Below are 18,893 nucleotides of genomic sequence, written 5' to 3' on the forward strand. Positions count from 1 at the left end.
TGTTAGATCATTATTGATACTTCTCATTTATAAACTATGTTGAATAGATTACTAGTGTTGTGGTACATGGAAGGGACTGTGTCATTTAAGGATATATAACCGCCATGACTCGCATTGGTAATTTATTTACCATGATATTTATGATGACCAATTTAATGAGTTAATCTGATTTATGGTGCATATTAATGACCATTTTACTAAACCACTACAGAAATTATCATATGTGCCAAGTGGGAGAATGTAAGATTATTTATTTAATTGTGGCCTACATGATTTGGACATGTGACATATTACTTGGTGGGTAAGTAAATAGATATCAATTAATATTATTTATTTTTGGTCAACTTATAATTATCTTTTTGGTAATTACTTATTGGAGAAGTGTTTTCCTTTCTTATTCCTTACTTTGATGGAAAGTAGAATTATGTTACTATAAGGAAAACTGGTCCTCTCTCTGCCTTTATAAAAGTGCATATACTCTATCAATTATGTACAATTAATGATACAACACGTAAAAGTTTTATGTGTACAAAAGGCCAAGAGAGAGAAACCAGTTTCCACCTTTGCCTGTTGATCAGAGTTGCAGATTAGTTCGTTGTTAAAGGATCTAGAAGTTGGATTTAATCTCAACAAGGTTTGATATCATGAATCGAGATATTTATATCTAACTATTTATTTATGCATTATAGATATGTGAAAATTATAAAGTTCTAAGATTATGAGATTCATGTTTATTTGTGATGAATGGTTTAACACGAATAATTATAGTTTACACTGCTAGCCAACTTTGTCTCTTTGATTAAAATATTTCTTTGGTGCTCGATGTAAACTATAATTAATTCGTGTTAAGTTATTCATCACAAATAAATATGAATCTCATAATCTTAGAACTTCATTATTCTCACAAATCTATAATGCATAAATAAATATATTTGGATCTAAATACATCGATCTGTGATTGCAAATATCGTAGAGATCAAGTCCAACGTCGAGATTCTTTCTGCGAAACGAACAACGTGCTAAACTGCAATAGTCAAAACGTGGAAACCGATTTCTCTCTCTTGGTCTGCACACATAAAACTTTTACGTGTTGTATTCATTAGCGTACATAACGGATGGGAATATGCACTTTTATAAAGGTAGAGAGAGAACCAGTTTTCCTTTTAGTAATTTTAATTCCACTTTCCATCAAAGTATGGAATAAACAGGAAAACACTCTTCTAATAATTAATTACAATAAAGGTAATTTATAAGTTAACCAAAAAATATAATATTAATCTGATACTTATTTAAATATATCACATGTCCAAAATATGTGGGTCACATAATTAATAAATAATCTGTCAATTTCAGTGCCTTTTTTAAACCTTAAATCATTTATATGCAAGTCAAAGTCTTCGCATATGCTAACAAAATAGAGGGAGGGCAAGTAGCCCCGGGAGAGTAGTCTTCGGAAGGTACACCATTTAAGTCTTTAACCTAATTAGTACGTGGACAATACTTGCATCCAACCCAGGTTGGATGAAGATTGTCCAACCTTGGTACGTGGCACAATCAGGACATAAAAAGTGTCCATTACACTATTCAACTTAAGTTGGGTAATACCCAACTTAAATGGGTTTGACCTGACAGATTAATTTTTATTTTATTTATTTATTTATTTTTTTTTTCTTTTTTCAGAAGATCGCTCCCTGCCTCGTATCTTTCCGTCGCCGTCGCCACCACCACCACCATTCTTGACCTCCTTTCTCTTTCTTTTATCTCTCACCCAGCCAACTAACCCATCTATGGCCATCTCTCTTTCACTCACCTAACCAGCGAACCCCATTAAAAATAAAAATAAAAAATAAAAAAAAAACCCATTTCATCATCAATCTTTCTCACCCCTAAAACCAGTAAACCCTTACACAGATATATATATATATATTATATATGTACACCACAACTAATACCTGCGAGCTGTCGGCGCAAAAGACGGCGTCCTGGCAATTGTAGGAGATGACGGCGGCAGGGCAGACGACCCACCATGGTGACGAGATACCGGACGACGACGGCGAGGATGATTGGTAACTCGTCCTGACCCAATAGAGCGCCGCTGCTGGGAATTCAACCAATTCCGCCGTCAAATCAATAGACGATGATGGCTGATTCGTTCTTCGATTTGGGGATTTCGGTGATGAATCAATAGCACAAAATGGTGTCTAAACCTGACCCTAGATTCTGACTATTGTGTGATCTAAACGGAGAGAGAGAGAGAGCGCTGGCGGGGATGCCGATTGTGGGTGGTGCGGGGAAGGGGATGAGATGGTTGTTTTGTATGGTGGGTGAGCAGTGGTGGAGGGGCTGATTGTGGGTGGTGGTAGGAGGTTAGAGAGATGAGAGGAACGACGGTGGCGGCAACCATGGTCGGCTACCAACCCTCCACCCAAATCGAAGCCATCGCCGTCGGCAACGAGGTCTTTGTCAATTCGGCCATGGCTCTGCCTCGCTATCGAGTCAACTCAGTCTCCAACAGCCACCAATCCAACACCATTCGCTCTATCCTCACCATACTCTTCTTAGGCCACCTCGGCGACAACAGACTACACCGCCGACCTCAACGCCGGTTGCTTCTTCGCCAATAGCCACCAAACAAGAATCGAATCTGAGGGAAGATGGAGGAGTTGACTCGGCAGCGAGACAAGAGAACGGGTAATATCCGAAAATTGACGGGCAATATTCAACATAATTTTATATTATTTATAACACGTGTCATGACTTGATCGGGCCACGTACCCAGGTTGGACAGCTTCATCCAACCTGGGTTGGATGCAAGTATTGTCCTTAGTACGTCTAGACTTTGTAGTGCCATATTTTGGCGAACATATTTATTAATTTATATATAAAGCGCCTTGATCACATTACTTGCTGTGAACCTCCTTAATTTCTCTGCATAGCAAAGAATCTAAAGAAAGCTAGCAATGAAGGTCTCGTTTGTGTTTTTAGGTTGTTTATCATTTGCAATGCTGGTTCTAGGACAAGATCAATCAGGTCTTTCTCTCTCTCTACAATATTTTTATGATCAATCAGTGAGAATAATGTTTTTGGAATTTGCTTGATTCTCTGTTGTTGCCCAATGTGCTATTATATATTTATTTATTTATTTGTGTGCGCGCGGGGTTTGTTTTCTTGGTTGTTATCTAGCTTGTTGGTCTTTGGGTATTTTTCCCCCTAGTTTGGCATTACAAGTCACCCAACTAGAAAAAACTGAATATATAAAGTTGACATATATTTGATTGCGTGGCAATTTGTGATTTGTCAATTTAGTTTGGGTCTTTTGAGAAATTATTGCATATATCGTCCCAGGGATTACATGGTCCCGGGCAATCATATGTTACCATGAAAGCAAAAAGCTATAAAAAGCTGACACAAAAGTATACATGGCTGCACGTGATTGGCTAACATCATGTAGTCCCGGATCATGTAATAATTTCTCAAGATTCTTCAGGGTTATATCTTAGTCCATACAAAAACTAGTTAGAAAAGAGTAATTGTCTCAAAAGAGCTCTCTTGATAAGAGACAACTATCTATATTTAATGTCTGGATTGAGACAAATTTTTTATATATATGTGAAAATTCAAACTAATCATTTAATACATATTTTACCGATTAAAATGGAGAGTTCATGACAAGAGAACCCTCTTAAGAGCATTACCATTTAGAAAGTTAGATCTTAGTATTACTCAATAATTCAAACGCCAACAATAATTTGGATATCAGTACCAATTTTGGTAACTACTTATATAGGTAAAGCAATAGTAGTAATATTTGTCTGGCAGAGATTGAGACCAAGTGGAAACTCTTTCCTCCTTCCTGATGGAAGATAGAGAATTTGAGTTCTCACGGAACAAATTGATGCATTTTTAACAAAGCATATAGCTAATCTCTCTCTCTCTCTCTCTCTCTCTTTCTCTCTTTCTCAGGATTCATAAGCATAGATTGTGGGATACCTGAAGATTCCACGTATACGGACACGACAACAGGAATATTTTACAGTTCAGATACAGGTCTTATAGACACTGGTGAAAGCAATACTATATCTTCTGATATTAGGAGTAAATACGCCTTTGATAAACATTTGTTGAACCTTAGAAGCTTTCCTGAAGGAAACAAAAACTGTTACACTTTGAGTCCTCAACAAGGTAGAGGTAATAAGTATTTGATAAGAGCAAGGTTTCTGTATGGAAACTATGATGGTAATAATCAGTTACCACAATTCGATCTATACATTGGAGCTGATTTCTGGGACACGGTGACACTGTCTAGTAATTCTTCAATGACTTCGAGGTATGAGATCATACACATATCCTCTACAGATTATATACATGTCTGTCTTGTAAATACAGGCAATGGAACGCCATTCATATCAGTTCTGGAGTTGAGGCCTTTGAATAATCTCACGTATGCAACTGCAAATGGATCATTAAGTTTCTTTTGGCGTTACGATTTGGGTTCAACAGCCAAAGACTATCAACTTGTCAGGTGCGCCATATTAATTTTGTGCACGTGGTAGGAATTAGAAGAATCTTGCTGTGCTTTATTTATTTATTTATGGGTAAAGTGCACTAAATCCCCTAGACTTTTTTCTTCTCTCTTCCTGAAAATCCCCCCTGAACTTTAATGTATACACTTGACTCCTAAGGGTGCGTTTAGTAATGTTTTCGTTTTCTATTTTTGCAATCTTAAGAAAGCAGAAACATGATTTTGTTTTCTCGAATGACAATAAAAAACAGATGTTTATTAACACTTGCTGTTGTCACAATTTTGAAAGCATAAAATAATAAGAGTGTTTAATAATACATATTTGTTACAGATTTACTTAACATTTTTTAATTATTTTATTTTTATTTTTATTTTTTTCATTAGTACAAAAAAAGCTTTAAACATTTTTGTAATTATTTTAATTTTAATACATATTTGTTACAGATTTACTTAACATTTATGCAATTATTTCACAAATATTAAAAATATTCAATACAGGATAATAAAATATAATATTCAATTTAAAATCTCAAATCCTAATAATACCCAATACATAAGTACAAAATAAAATATATTATGACAAAAATACTCACACCAATTATGTATATAACTGCATGCATATGCATCTTCTATACATTTATTATAAAATATATAATATAATTAACATATATTATATTATAATAAATAAAAAAATAAATAATATAACTATAATTTAATATAGATATGGTATATAATAATATATTAGGTCCGTTGCATAATAATTTAATAATATTATATAAAATAAATAATAAGTATATAATAAATCATATTTTTTTCTCAAAAAATAATTTACACTATTATATAATATATTATATTTTAAAAATATATTTTTTTTAAAATAAAAAACAATTTACACTAATATATAATATAATATAATTGTATATTAAAAAATTATTTTTATTAGTATTTAATATGTAGCAGTAGTATATAACATGAATAACATACAATTTATTTGAAATAAATAGTGTATATGTAATAATAATAGTGAAAACATTTTTGCTCAACAATGTCGAAAACGTAAGAAACACCTTTTCTATGTTTCCTCTTTTCTTCGCAAAAATAGAAAACGTTTTCTGTTAAAAAACAAAAACATATTATTAAACATGTTTTTTGTTTTTGTTTTGTCTTTTTAGGAGTTGACAACAAAAAACAAAAACGTTTCCCGTTACTAAACGTAGCCTAAATTATCCTATTTGTTGCAAAAAAAAAAAAAAAAAGTCTGTTAGTTGACCATCTTATAATTAATGTTTAGTAATGACACGTGTGATACCCCCGAATTTCCGGATACGGGTTGGCCAGGCCCACGCCCGATTACCCGAGGATATCAAATCAATTAGCAATAAACGAACACAAAATATAATTAAGAAAAATAGGAATAAATAATTTGTTAAAAAGAAACTAGAATGATAAACCAAAACTGGAAACCTCAGAATAAAATTTTATAAATAAATAATTAGTCTGATACACCCAACTTCTCCAATTCTATTACAACTCGGGAATCTATCTCTAATGGACCCCTAATAATAATCCAAACTGTAATGGAAGCTACTTAAAGAACATCCAGAGTAAACCATGGAGGAAAGTCCTACGTCGTCGGAAGAATGAGTAGTAGTCTACGCTCAGCACGATCAAGTCTAAGTCTGGAACTGACAAGTACCTGAAAAATAGAGGTGGGTCAGGCCCACGAACAAGTTCTAACCTACTACAATCCAAGCAGAGACTCGATACGCATATACATTCTAACCAACTCAATAATAACTAAATAGTCCGTAGATATGTATATTCACACTACAGGACTCTCACTGGACTATGGAGAGGGCCTCAACCTGAATAGAAGGCAACATGCGAAAACGCACCCATAGGTGGGCATGAGTACCTAGACCTAACAGGGTACACCTCAACCTCTCATATCCAGCTACGCATCCTACTGCATATACGCACCCTAACCAACGAGCCTGAGACTCAAGCTCATCTCGTGGTACCATAAAAATATATTTAAAATCCATACATATCCATCCACAGGAAATCTAATAAATCGTTCAGCTTATTCAGCTGCACAGACTTATACAAGAGATCCAATAAGTCGTTCAGTTTATTCAACCTCACAGACTTAAATATAAGGAGAATTATGTTTTTATAATTCACACCCTTATTCCAAAATAGGTAGGACTGAGTATTTTGAATCAGTCGGTCCCTAGTATGCCACCGTCCCATACCGGTGCATACAATCCACAAAATCCATATAATTGATAGAACAAGTAAAACCGTTCAGCAATTAAAATCCATAAGGTAGGAATTAGCGTTTTGAGCTAAACCATACCTAGTATGTCACCGTCCCATACCGGTGCATACAATCCTCCATATCCGTGTAAATTACAATATATAAATAATAAGCAAGTAATTTACAGTCCTAAACCAAATATTCATACCATTGCAGAAAAGTAATTAAAATTTTAGCAATTTAAATCCAAGATCTAAACCATGTATTTGCAAGAAACGGTGTAATAGTTCAACAACCAGCATCCAGAGCATGCATAGATCAGTTTTAATAAATCAACAACTCTATCATGCATTTAAACCAGTTTTATAATCATGTTATAATCCAAACAATTGCTAAATTAATTTAAGCAATTTAGTTCTTTCCATCCGGTAACAGCGTACTAAGTGCTATACTCGTATTCTGTTTTATCCTTTAACATGGAGCCATACCCTATGCCCCAAGTCCAATTTACTAATTAAAAAACTCCACCATGCATCTAAAACCTAATTTAGAATCATGTTATAGCATCTTAAAGTGTCAAATTAAACTAGACAATTAATTGCCTTTCAGTCATTAACCGTACGTATAGTTGTTAAATAGCGTACTATTAATTCCATTAACACAAAAGGGGTATTTTATGCAATTAAAGACCTTGATTACAGGTTAAACTAATTAATGAAAACCCCATTAAAATTCTAAAATTGTTCAAGAACCCCAAGTGCCCAAAGAGTAGCTAAAAACATTACAGTACTCGTCAAATTCCATCAAATTGGAAAGAGCCTGCTCTTGGCAAAGTAGAGCAGGCTCCAAAACAGCCTAGAGCCGGCTCTATACAACCTTGGAGCTGGCTCTAATCAGGTGGGAGCCGGCTCTTGGCATTCCAGAGCCGGCTCTCCTTTCCCCTGTGAGCCTTCTCTCCGTTCTGCTCTGTCTCAGCTTCTCTACTCCTTCACCGGATCATTCCTATCACTCTATTGGTTTTTAAAACTAATCATAGGAGTCTAATATACACCCAATAGCATCCCATCAGATTGTTATAACAGTAGGAATTTAATACGACATCCAAAACAACAATCGACTTAACATGTCTTTATGCTCAAAACTGAAACGAGTTAAGTTCTATATAACAGTTAATCCATAGCTAGCAGTAATTAAAGCTTAGGTATACTTGTTCCTACCACAATTCCATGTTTAAAATGGTGTAACCATCCTTAGTAATCTGCTAGATTAGATTAAAGGCAATTAAACCTCTACATCTCCAAAAACGGTAACCAGATTTGCCTTTAACAATTTATGCATTGTTTTATTATAAACACCAGTGTTTTAATCCAGTTAACCAACCCTTAGAACTTTAATATGGCCTTAGAACATACTGAAAACCCCAATTATACCTTCTAACAGGATCTGAAATTTCCAAAATCCAACCCTCGTAGCCCAAACGGTCGCCGAAACATCAAAATCTGGACAAACCTTGAAGGAGCCTGCTCTTCTAAAAGAAGAGCCTGCTCTCTTTTGCTAGGAGCCGGCTCTCCTAGTCTTGGAGCCGGCTCCAAGTCCCCTACTCTTTGATTTTAAGAGCCTGCTCTTTGTTTCCAAAGAGCCTGCTCTTTAAACTTTGAGTCGTCTCTCTTCCCGTGTGTTCATCGTCTCTACGTCCGGTGAATTTCTGAGGAACTGTCTTCCAATCCTAAGGTTCTTAGATGTTTAAACTAAGTTTCCACATGTTCCAAAATCTATTGAATTCTTTGTTCAATTACCAAACTCAATTTAATACATGGATTTTGCAACAAGAATTTAATACGAGCAGTTTAAGCATTCTTGAGCATCGACTGTTGCAGCAAATCAAACTTGCAACCTAAATTAATTCTAATGTTTCCCAACATGTTATAGAACTAATTAGAATCCTTACTCATCAGATTACACGAATTAAACAGAAGTTACACAAGGAAGACAATTAAAACAACTAGTACACATATTACAACTACAATCAGTTTTAAAACAACAGAGGTACAAGAAATCCAGTTTAATTTTAATCCTTAACAGTTCCCTGGAGTTGTGTTAGACATGCAAAGAACACGAATCAATGGGATAGAGTTAGGATTAGAACTTGCCTTACACTGACGTCGTCCTAAAGTCTCCGGCCAACCCTCTGTTTCTTCCCTCTCCGTTGCTTCCCAGACTTCTCCCAAATTACTTCTGCCTTTTCTATATCGTGAATACAACCCTCAACCCTAGGCAGAACATCACTGGTATATTTATAGACCACCAATTCTAGGTTCCATTAAACCCTAAATGATTTATCCGACCCATAGACCAACCTATATTATACCAACGTCGGCTGCATAATTGAAGGTAATAATAACACTAAACCCTAACCTAATCCTACCATAGTGGAAATTAAATAGAACAAATACAAATTCACAATTTAATTAATTCAAATAATTCACATAAAACAATTAATTCCATTTAATTCAAATCACAAATAATAAATACAAATCAATAATCAATTATTGTAATTAAACCCATCAACACCTAGCCACGTAAGCACCTCAAACACAATTAAAATAAATACTGAAAACAATAAAATAAATAATAAAATTCCGATTATATTCTTTTTAAGTTTTAGGGGTATTACAACACGTGACCCACATGCCTTGATAAAAATACAAAATACCACATATACCTTATGACCGTCAAGTTCATTATATTCACCATTATTATATATAGGGATTTTTACCTATAAATGGAGTTAGGGAGCCATATTTACTCATGGATGGAGTCAAAGTCTTATATTTTCACAAAAATGAGTTTGACCTAAATGATGACATGGCACATGAAATTTTACTGTTTAAAATTCTTGTTACCTAAAATGCCCTTCTCCCTATTCCAATGCATTTACCTTATCACCCTTGTTTAAGAAACATGGTACCTGGAGGCCAAACAGTGGTACCTTCAGTTCAAAAACGTGGTACCTTTAGAAAAAAAGTGGTACCTTCGTAAAAGGGACTTGTTTGTGCAATTGAAAATGACATTAAACCCCACACCACTAATTAAGTTGCACATTACATCCATAAACAGCTCCATTAGCGCCATGAATAGCACAAAATATTCTCCAAGCTAGCTAAGCGAGTGTTCAGAAAACATGGTAGCTGAAGACCAAAAAGTGGTACCTTCAGTTCAAAAACATGGTATCTTTAGAACAAAAGTGGAACCTTTGTAAAAGGAACTTATTTTTGCAATTGAAAATGGTATTAAATCCCAGACCATTAATTAAGTTGCACATTAGATCCATAAACTGCTGTTGAAAAATTTATAAACCTTCTTATTAAATAGAAGAGCCTAATATGTATTTATTAAATAGAACAACCAAAATTCATTACTTTTCATTAAATCAAAACCATCAAGTGAAGTACCATGTCTATAAAATACTTTAAGTCACCGCGAATGTCAAAAAAGTTATCATCCATCCAATCTAATAAAGTCAACAAGAAATAAAAAAACTAAATCACTAAATTTAAAGGAAGCAATCATCTTTTGCAAAATAAGAACACAATTATTAAGTTTGAACATTTATTAGCCCCCACTCGTCCATACAAAGTCTTGATTGCAATATTAGCTCCCACTCATCCATACAAAGTCTTGATGGCAAGAATCGATCCTCCAATCACATTGTCAAAAAAAAAAAAAAAAAAAAAAAAAAAAAAAGTTACTACATTTAATTGTATCACATTAACGAAAAAATTAACCAACCTTAAAGAAGTAAGCGTAACGGAAAAGGTGAAGGAGAGGAACTGAAAACGTGGACAAATTTTCAAACTCTTAAACAAAATGAAAAAATATAATTCAATGCATAAGACAAGGCATTCCAGAATTTCTAGGCTGGGGCATTCCAAAATTTCAATAACACATCAGTATAATTATAATTGTATGTAAAGAAAAATATAATTCTAGACTGGGGCATTCCAGAATCTTAATAACACATTAATCTTTTTAAGTTATAATGTATAAGATGTATGTTTGAATTCATGATAATCATTCTATTCTCATCATACAATTAATATATATATATATATATATAAGTAGCATCCTACAATTAATTAAGACCCAGATCTATATCAAAATTCTAAATGGTCTTCATGTATAAGAGGTCTAGAGACCAAATTGTCTCCCTATTATCATTGAAAAATTCTAAAGATTTAATTATGACCCAAATCTATATCAAACATGATCTTCGGATACCATAATTTTTTTAACAATTGCATTATTGAAATAGTTATTCAAAAGTCCCGAACAACCTTGCCGATTAAAATGGTGCGAAAAAAAAAATCTACCATACCAACTATTTAGATGTAGTATATGATAATTAAGAAATATTTGTGTTATTTATGGCGCTAATGGAGTTGTTTATGGATCTAATGTGCAACTTAATTAGTGGTGTGGGGTTTAATACCATTTTCAATTGCAAAAATAAGTTTCTTTTACGAAGGTACCACTTTTGTTCTAAAGGTACTACGTTTTTGAACTGAATGTACTACTTTTTGGCCTCCAGGTACCATGTTTTCTAAATATTCGCTTAGTTAGCTTGGAGAATATTTTGTGTTATTCACGGCGCTAATGGAGCTGTTTATGGATGTAATGTGCAACTTAATTAGCGGTGTGGGGTTTAATGCCATTTTCAATTGCAAAAATAAGTCCCTTTTACGAAGGTACCACTTTTGCTCTAAAGGTACCACGTTTTTGAACTGAAGGTACCACTTTTTGGCCTCCAAGTACCATGTTTTCTAAATAAGGGTAATAAGGTAAATGCATTGGAATAGGGAGAAGGGCATTTTAGGTAACAAAAATTTTAAACAGTAAAACTTCATGTGCCATATCATCATTTAGGTCAAACTCATTTTGTGAAAATATAAGACTTTGACTTCATCCATGAGTAAATATGGCTCCCTAACTCCATTTATATGTAAAATTCCCTTATATATATACATACCTTATATATTCATTCGAAGCAGGAAACCTTTTATAGGCTGAAAATCATAAAAATATAGGATTTTGGGGAGTAATTTCATAAACTCATTTTCTTATCATTGATAATTGGAGTGTTGGTGTGTTAATCTGGGAATGAGGTAGCTATTTATGCTTGAGTGAAAGATATAGAACTTTATATAACTTGGGTATGGCCATCAGGAATTAAAAAAGTGAAGTTTTGATCGGATCCAATAAAATAGGTCGATTCAGAACCAGATCTCTGAAAACCGGTTTTAGTAAATCAAGGTTGGGATAGCTTCACATCCGTAGCCAAACACCGCTCTTCGGTCTGCAGAACTGGGCTGAACTAGATCTCTACAAACCTGGTTTTAGTAAACCAAGGTTGGGATAGCTCCACATCCGTAGCCAAACACCGCTCTTCTTCTTCACTGTCAACGCTGACAAGGACCACAATCTGCTGCCGACAAAGATCCGAGGTCCAGAATGGACAATCGAGACCACCATAAGTCAATTAATAGCCAAGGGACGACGGTGAAGCCTCTGCAAATCTCTCGGCTACAACAAAGAACCACACTCAGTTTCAAACGAAGCCACCAACCACAAATCAGTCACAACGACGAATACACTCGGCAGCCACCGTCGTCAGCAAACGGAGAGGTCGTCGGTGGGCTACACAGCACAGTTGATCTCTGCAAACTTTCGATCTGCACACTGGTTCGCGACGAAGGCATAGTTATGACAACAACTCCTCGCCGACAGTCCAGAATGGTCGTCGATGAAGAAAAACGTCCATAGCACAATTTTGTCGACGCAAGGCGATCTCTTCACGAGCACACACCCAACAATCAGGGTTGAGAGAGAAAATTTGGAAGCAAGAGGGATGGAAAATTACGGAATTTTGAGATGAGTCCACGGTGTACATATGACTTGTTTGGCAGATTGTTAAGTCTAACAACTTGGGACTTTTTGGCGTGAGAGAATGACACGTTCGGAAGCCATTTGATATAACCGATGTTAATGATAAGATTCGGTAGGTAGGTACGTGTTACTTTTTTATTAGTCCTAGAAATTACAATGCCACATCATCATCTGATAAAAAAAACTGACAAAGACTATGTCCTTAAATTAAGGGGCTAAAAGGTAATTTTAATTTTTCGTTAACGCTGTTTCACCGCTGGTCATTGAATGCAATAAATTGATGGTTTGCTTACCTCAGAGAGATTTCTTGTCATTAAATCATAGTTCAAAGGAGTTTAATGCACTTTACCCTTCATTTATTTATTTATTTTTTAATCCCTCCCTGCCACTAAGGCAGTAGTTTTAGTAAAGATAACAAGAAAGTTAAAAAAAAAAAAAAAAAAAGTTTGATTTGATAGTATATATATTCATTCGGATATCTTACCGTGGCACTTATACGTCACATAGATACGAGGATGATGTTTACGATCGCATTTGGTTGCCCTCTAACCTCAGCTACTTCCGGACGTTAAAAACCTCCGATACAATTGACAATGGTTCTAATATCTTCCAACCACCATCAAAGGTCATGAGCACTGCCGTCATACCAAACACTTACGACGATTCTCTGCAGTTCTCATGGGAGGTTAACAGTCCCACTGTCCAGTTTTATATGTATTTGTACTTTAGCGAAGTTGAAGTGTTGCGAGCAAATGAAAGCAGAGAGTTCAACATTTATTTGAATGACCAACAAATTAATGTTGTTCCTGTTGTTCCTCAATATTTAGCCACAAAGACTATGTACAGCAAATCTGCTCATGAGAGTTCAAATGGAAACTTCGAGCTCTCAATCAGAAAGACCGGTAATTCAACCCATCCGCCCATCCTCAACGCCATTGAGCTTTATAATGTAAGACAATCACAGTACTCACAAACAGATGACACAGATGGTATGTATATATATATATATATATTCTCACAACTTAACTTTTGTGTATGTGTGTTTGCATCCTAGCTCATTCTTTTCATGTATAATTTAACTCATTCTCTCATATAACTTTGGATTAATATTAATTAGTTCAAGCTATGATGAACATCAAGTCGATGTATGGAGTGAAAAGAAACTGGCAAGGAGATCCATGTGGCCCTCAAGGTTACATGTGGCTCGGACTCAATTGCAGCTACAATGGCGCGGAACCCCCTAAGATCATATCCTTGTATGTTTAATTATGTCCAATATCAAATAATTAATATAGCTTTTTCATCACAATCCATCTTGATAAAATTATTCAACTTGGAATCAGGAACTTGTCCTCAAGTGGATTGAATGGAGATATAGCTCCCCACATAACTAATCTCACAATGATACAATCCTTGTAAGTATATCCGTCCCAATATAATTAATTAACATGCATTTCAACTTGTTGATAATGCAAAATAAGTTCAGCCTTTTCGTTACAGATAATAATCCAAGTTATCCTTTGTGTCTATTTCAGGGACCTGTCAAATAATAGCTTAACTGGACAGGTGCCTGATTTTTTCTCTCAACTGCTTTCTTAAAACTCTTGTAAGTTTACTAAGTAGGGATTTGAAACTTAAATTGCAAGTTCATGGCATCAAAACTAATAAAATAAAGGATCTGAGGTATAATAATGTTCACTCTTCTACTGCAGAAATTTGATAGGCAACAACTTCACAGGTTCAATTCCAGCAGAGCTGCTTGCAAGATCAAAGAATGGATCACTGTTACTGAGGTTTTCTCCTCCTCTCAAAAACCATAAACCTAAATTACCAAGATCTCTAACCATGAAATATAATTTCATATACATGAAATTAGATCCTTTTTAAGGGGAAAAAATTAATTTCCATAAAACAATTTTCAATAACTGTTATGTTAACCAGACAAATTTTGAATTGTTTTTTTATTTTATTTCAATAAAACTGAAAACAAGTAGGCTACATGTTTGCCACTTTTATAATAGGTACAACTAAGATAGATTAAGAAATGATTAGCATTTGTGCAATCCTTGTCTAACATTTGTCATCTAAACAGTGTTGATTGAATTGAAGGTGAAAACACAGATCCTTGTCAGTCTATTCCATGCGAAAAGAAAAAAAAAGAGCATGGTTGTTCCAATAGTTACATCCGTTGCTGGACTGTGTTTGCTACTAGGAACTGCAATAATGGTTTCTTTGTGGATCATTAAAAGGAGAAAACGAGGTATGAGAATCATTGTCCTTATAAACTTAATGACTAGTCTTAATTTGAACATAATATCCAAATTTTTGTAATAAAAATCTGCTCAATTGAATCATCTTTATCAAATTGATATGATTTCAATAGTCAAGAAAGAGGATGCAGAAACAATGTAACGACCCAAATGGGATACCAAAATAATAATAAAAATCTATAAAAAATTTCGGCATAGCCTTCGCAGAAAATGTCTCTAAACAACCTGTTGAAATACAAAAAAAATAATTACAATGGCTTCACTGGGCCTTAAATCTAACATATCCTGTCCCAACGCAATATACATATATTATATCATATCTCCAAAGTGACTACATACATACAAAATTCCATTCCTCCATCTCATCCAACAAGGAACATACGTTGGTTACATCAAGTTACAATCCAAAAAGCGTAGTTAGAATTTAAAAGTTCATGGCTTACAACATTATACTAATTAAACTAAAGTTTTACGAGTTAGTTAATATTACATTTACAAAATATTAGAGAGTTTTAATACAAAAGATAGCAAAAATAAAATAAAATAGGTCTCCGTGCTCGTCTAAAGGTGGATCGTCGTCCGCCACCTCTTTTCCATGTCCTGAAAAATGTTAGAAATAATGGAGTGAGCATAAGCTCAGTAGGAAGTGTCTAAGACACACTTCTTATATTCCCGTGAATCCATACAAGGAATAGATAAAAAGTGAAAGGGATCATGCTATAAGGAAACACACACTCTCAAATACAATAACAAGTATGTAACAAATACCACCCAATCACAAGTTTACCACAATGTCATGAAGTGCAATATGCAAACGTTACTCCCCATTTTCCGAAACATTTCCGTTTCAACTTCCAAAACCGTTAGTGTAATCCGACCCAAGGCACCTCCAAGGCGTCACGAATGGAGGGTTGACTAACTATCCACGACCACAAGGCACCTCCAAGGCGTCACATCCGGCCTAGTTAGCTCAACCATGGTCCCTTCTAGACTACACTAACACCACAGACCACTAGGCGCCTCCTAGGCGTCCGGTTTTCGCAAACTCCTTTAAAAAAATATTTTCCCCAAAATAATTTCGTTTGTTCAAAAAAAAAATATATATATATATATATATATATATTTTCCTTTCTCTTTCCCAATGAATGCATGAATGTGCATGTTTCGATTTATCAATTCAACCATAGGCTCTCACACATTTCATTTACATCATTATCACAATTTAATAGAAATTTCTAAGCAATCATTTCTTTTATTTATTTATTGACCATAACATCATTTTCTTTCAAAGCAATAAATAAATAAATAAATACATAATATTAGGACATACAATATGTCAACACTAAACATGCTCAATCACCGTAATAAATCTAGTCATATATATGAATTCAAATAACACATGAAACACATTTAGCATTTTAGTTAAACATACTTCAACCACAAACTAGATAATCAAAATTAGCATGCATAGGATCAAATTTAAGGGGAAAAATTCACAAAAAAACTAAGAAACTGTAGATTAGAACACCCCTACCTCAATGGAAGTGAAAACTCCCAAAATCCCCAAATCCAAGCCCAAGAACCCTAGAATTTTGAACTCCCTAGAGTGCACCAAATGATGATTGGCTCCTATCAAATTGAAGGCCTTGACGAGCTCTCCAACTTTGCTTCACAATACTCTACCAAAATTCAAAAGTTTAAAGCTAGATCAAGCTTAGAGATTGCAAAAAGAAAAAGAAGCAGTGAGATGCCGAGAGGGGAAAGATGCACTAGAGAAAGAGAGAGAAAACAATTGGGTTGTGGGTCGTTAATGCCTTATACACTTTTTGTGTGTTTTAAAACATGGGTGGGGCCCACTTGCTTTATTTCTTTTTCTTTTAGCATTATATATATATATATATATATATATATATATATATATATATATATATATATCACAACATTACAAACAAACCAAAAAGATAGGTCGCCCTTTGAGGTGAAGAATCGACAGTTAAAATACTCAGAGGTTTTCACTTTTCAGTATTACCAATAACTTCGAGAGGATTGTTGGTAGAGGAGGATTTGGAATAGTTTACCATGCCTCTATACTCTATAGGTTACTCACAGGTTGCTGTAAAGATGCTCTCTCCATCCTCAGTTCAAGGGTACAAGGAATTCCAAGCTGAGGTAACATGCATAACTCTAACAGTAGCTTTCGAAACCATCAAAGTAGGATGATGATATCCAATGAAATATGTGTCAAAAAAAAATAATAATAATAATAAAAATCAAGTAACATTTTGAGCCAATGGATGTATATGTTGGAATTAATAAATGTGGCTTTCTAATATTGCAGGCGAATCTTCTTACTAGTGTTCGTCATAAGAACTTAACTTCACTTGTTGGCTACTGCGATGAAGGCACCAACATTGGAATTGTCTATGAGTACATGGTTAATGGAAACTTAAGAAGGCATCTTCTAGGTATACAGGTCATTTAAATGTCATTTGAAAATTTTCTTGTGCCAAGCACATGACTGAGTTTCCCCTCTAAATTGATACATACTTCAACTGTTTTGAGTTGGGAAGAGAGGCTCCGAGTAGCAACTGATGCGGCACAAGGTTAGTAAGAAACTAGATTGAAGTACATTTTTTTCTTTAACTTTTACATGTTATTTATTTAAGTTGTAATCACAACTATTACTTATGTGGATTTTCAATTGAAGGGCTGGAGTATTTGCATCATGGTTGTAAGCCACCAATAATTCACAGAGATGTAAAGTCTGCCAATATCTTATTAAATGAAAATTTTCAAGTCAAGCTTTCTGATTTCGGGTTGTCCAGAGTTTTTCCAACTGAAGGTGGTACTCATGTATCAACAATTGTTGCTGGCTCTCCTGGGTACCTTGACCCTGAGTAAGTATTTTTCTTGTGTATACAAATGACTATATATCATCACTTCCAATAGTTCTAGTGATCATGTTAATGGCCACTCCCAACTACTTTCTATCACTTATTACTAACTTCTTGATCATATTAAAATGGACTTTTATAGACTATATAGATATTTTAGGCACAAGAATAGTCATGGATATAGACTGTTCTATACACACACACACACACAAAGGTTTCTAAGTTCCGATAATTGACTTGTAGGTATTGCACATCAAATAGGTTAACCGAGAAAAGTGACGTGTATAGTTTTGGGGTTGTTCTCTTGGAGATTATTACAAGTCGGCCACCAATACTAGAAGGCCATGACAAGTTACACATAAGCGAATGGGTTGGTTCCAAGATTGTAAACGGTGATGTTAAAAGTATTGTTGATCCCAGATTGTAGGGAGATTTCGACATTAATTCTGCTTGGAAAGCTGTAGACTTGGCAATGACTTGCGTATCTTGCAATTCCACCCAAAGGCCAACCATGAATTTTGTGGTGACGGAATTAAGGGACGGTTTGGCAACAGAGAGAGATCTTCATGGGACAGAATGGAAAGATTCAATTGGAGTGCCTTCGTATCTGGAGAGTGAAATAAATCTCCCATTGGTGAGATAACTCCACAAATTAAATGCATTCTTGTTGGGTGTTCAACGTTTTCTACTTTAATCCATGTCTGTGACTCAAAAAAGTGTGTCAAAAGTATGTATGGCTAGACTATATCTAAGCAAATGTGTTAAAAATGTGTAAGTTTTATTCAACCTTTGTTTTTTTTATTTATTTTAGTTTCAAATAGTGATTGGCAGACCAATGGCCCCGGTGCCATGTAATAATTTCTCCACAACAGGAGGGATTGCTTTTTGTACTGTGCAATTTTCTGAGTGGTAAATGGATGATGTGGTTGTTTATGGACTTCTGTCTCTATATATCTAAAGTATGTATGTATATTAGAAAATTACATCAACATAGGTTGTCTTTT

The 18,893-nt window shown here is 34.6% G+C and overlaps 1 pseudogene; it reads left to right on the forward strand.

The window, feature by feature from the left end:
- The first annotated feature begins 1,998 nt into the window (after nucleotides 1–1,998).
- LOC132281663 (LRR receptor-like serine/threonine-protein kinase IOS1) lies at nucleotides 1,999–18,532 on the forward strand (annotated as a pseudogene).
- Nucleotides 18,533–18,893: the final 361 nt, after the last annotated feature.

This window comes from Cornus florida, unplaced genomic scaffold (assembly GCF_030987335.1).
Source record: "Cornus florida cultivar Cherokee Brave unplaced genomic scaffold, ASM3098733v1 CherokeeBrave_3.0.0_Hap2_Chr11, whole genome shotgun sequence".
Classification (NCBI taxonomy): Eukaryota; Viridiplantae; Streptophyta; class Magnoliopsida; order Cornales; family Cornaceae; genus Cornus; species Cornus florida.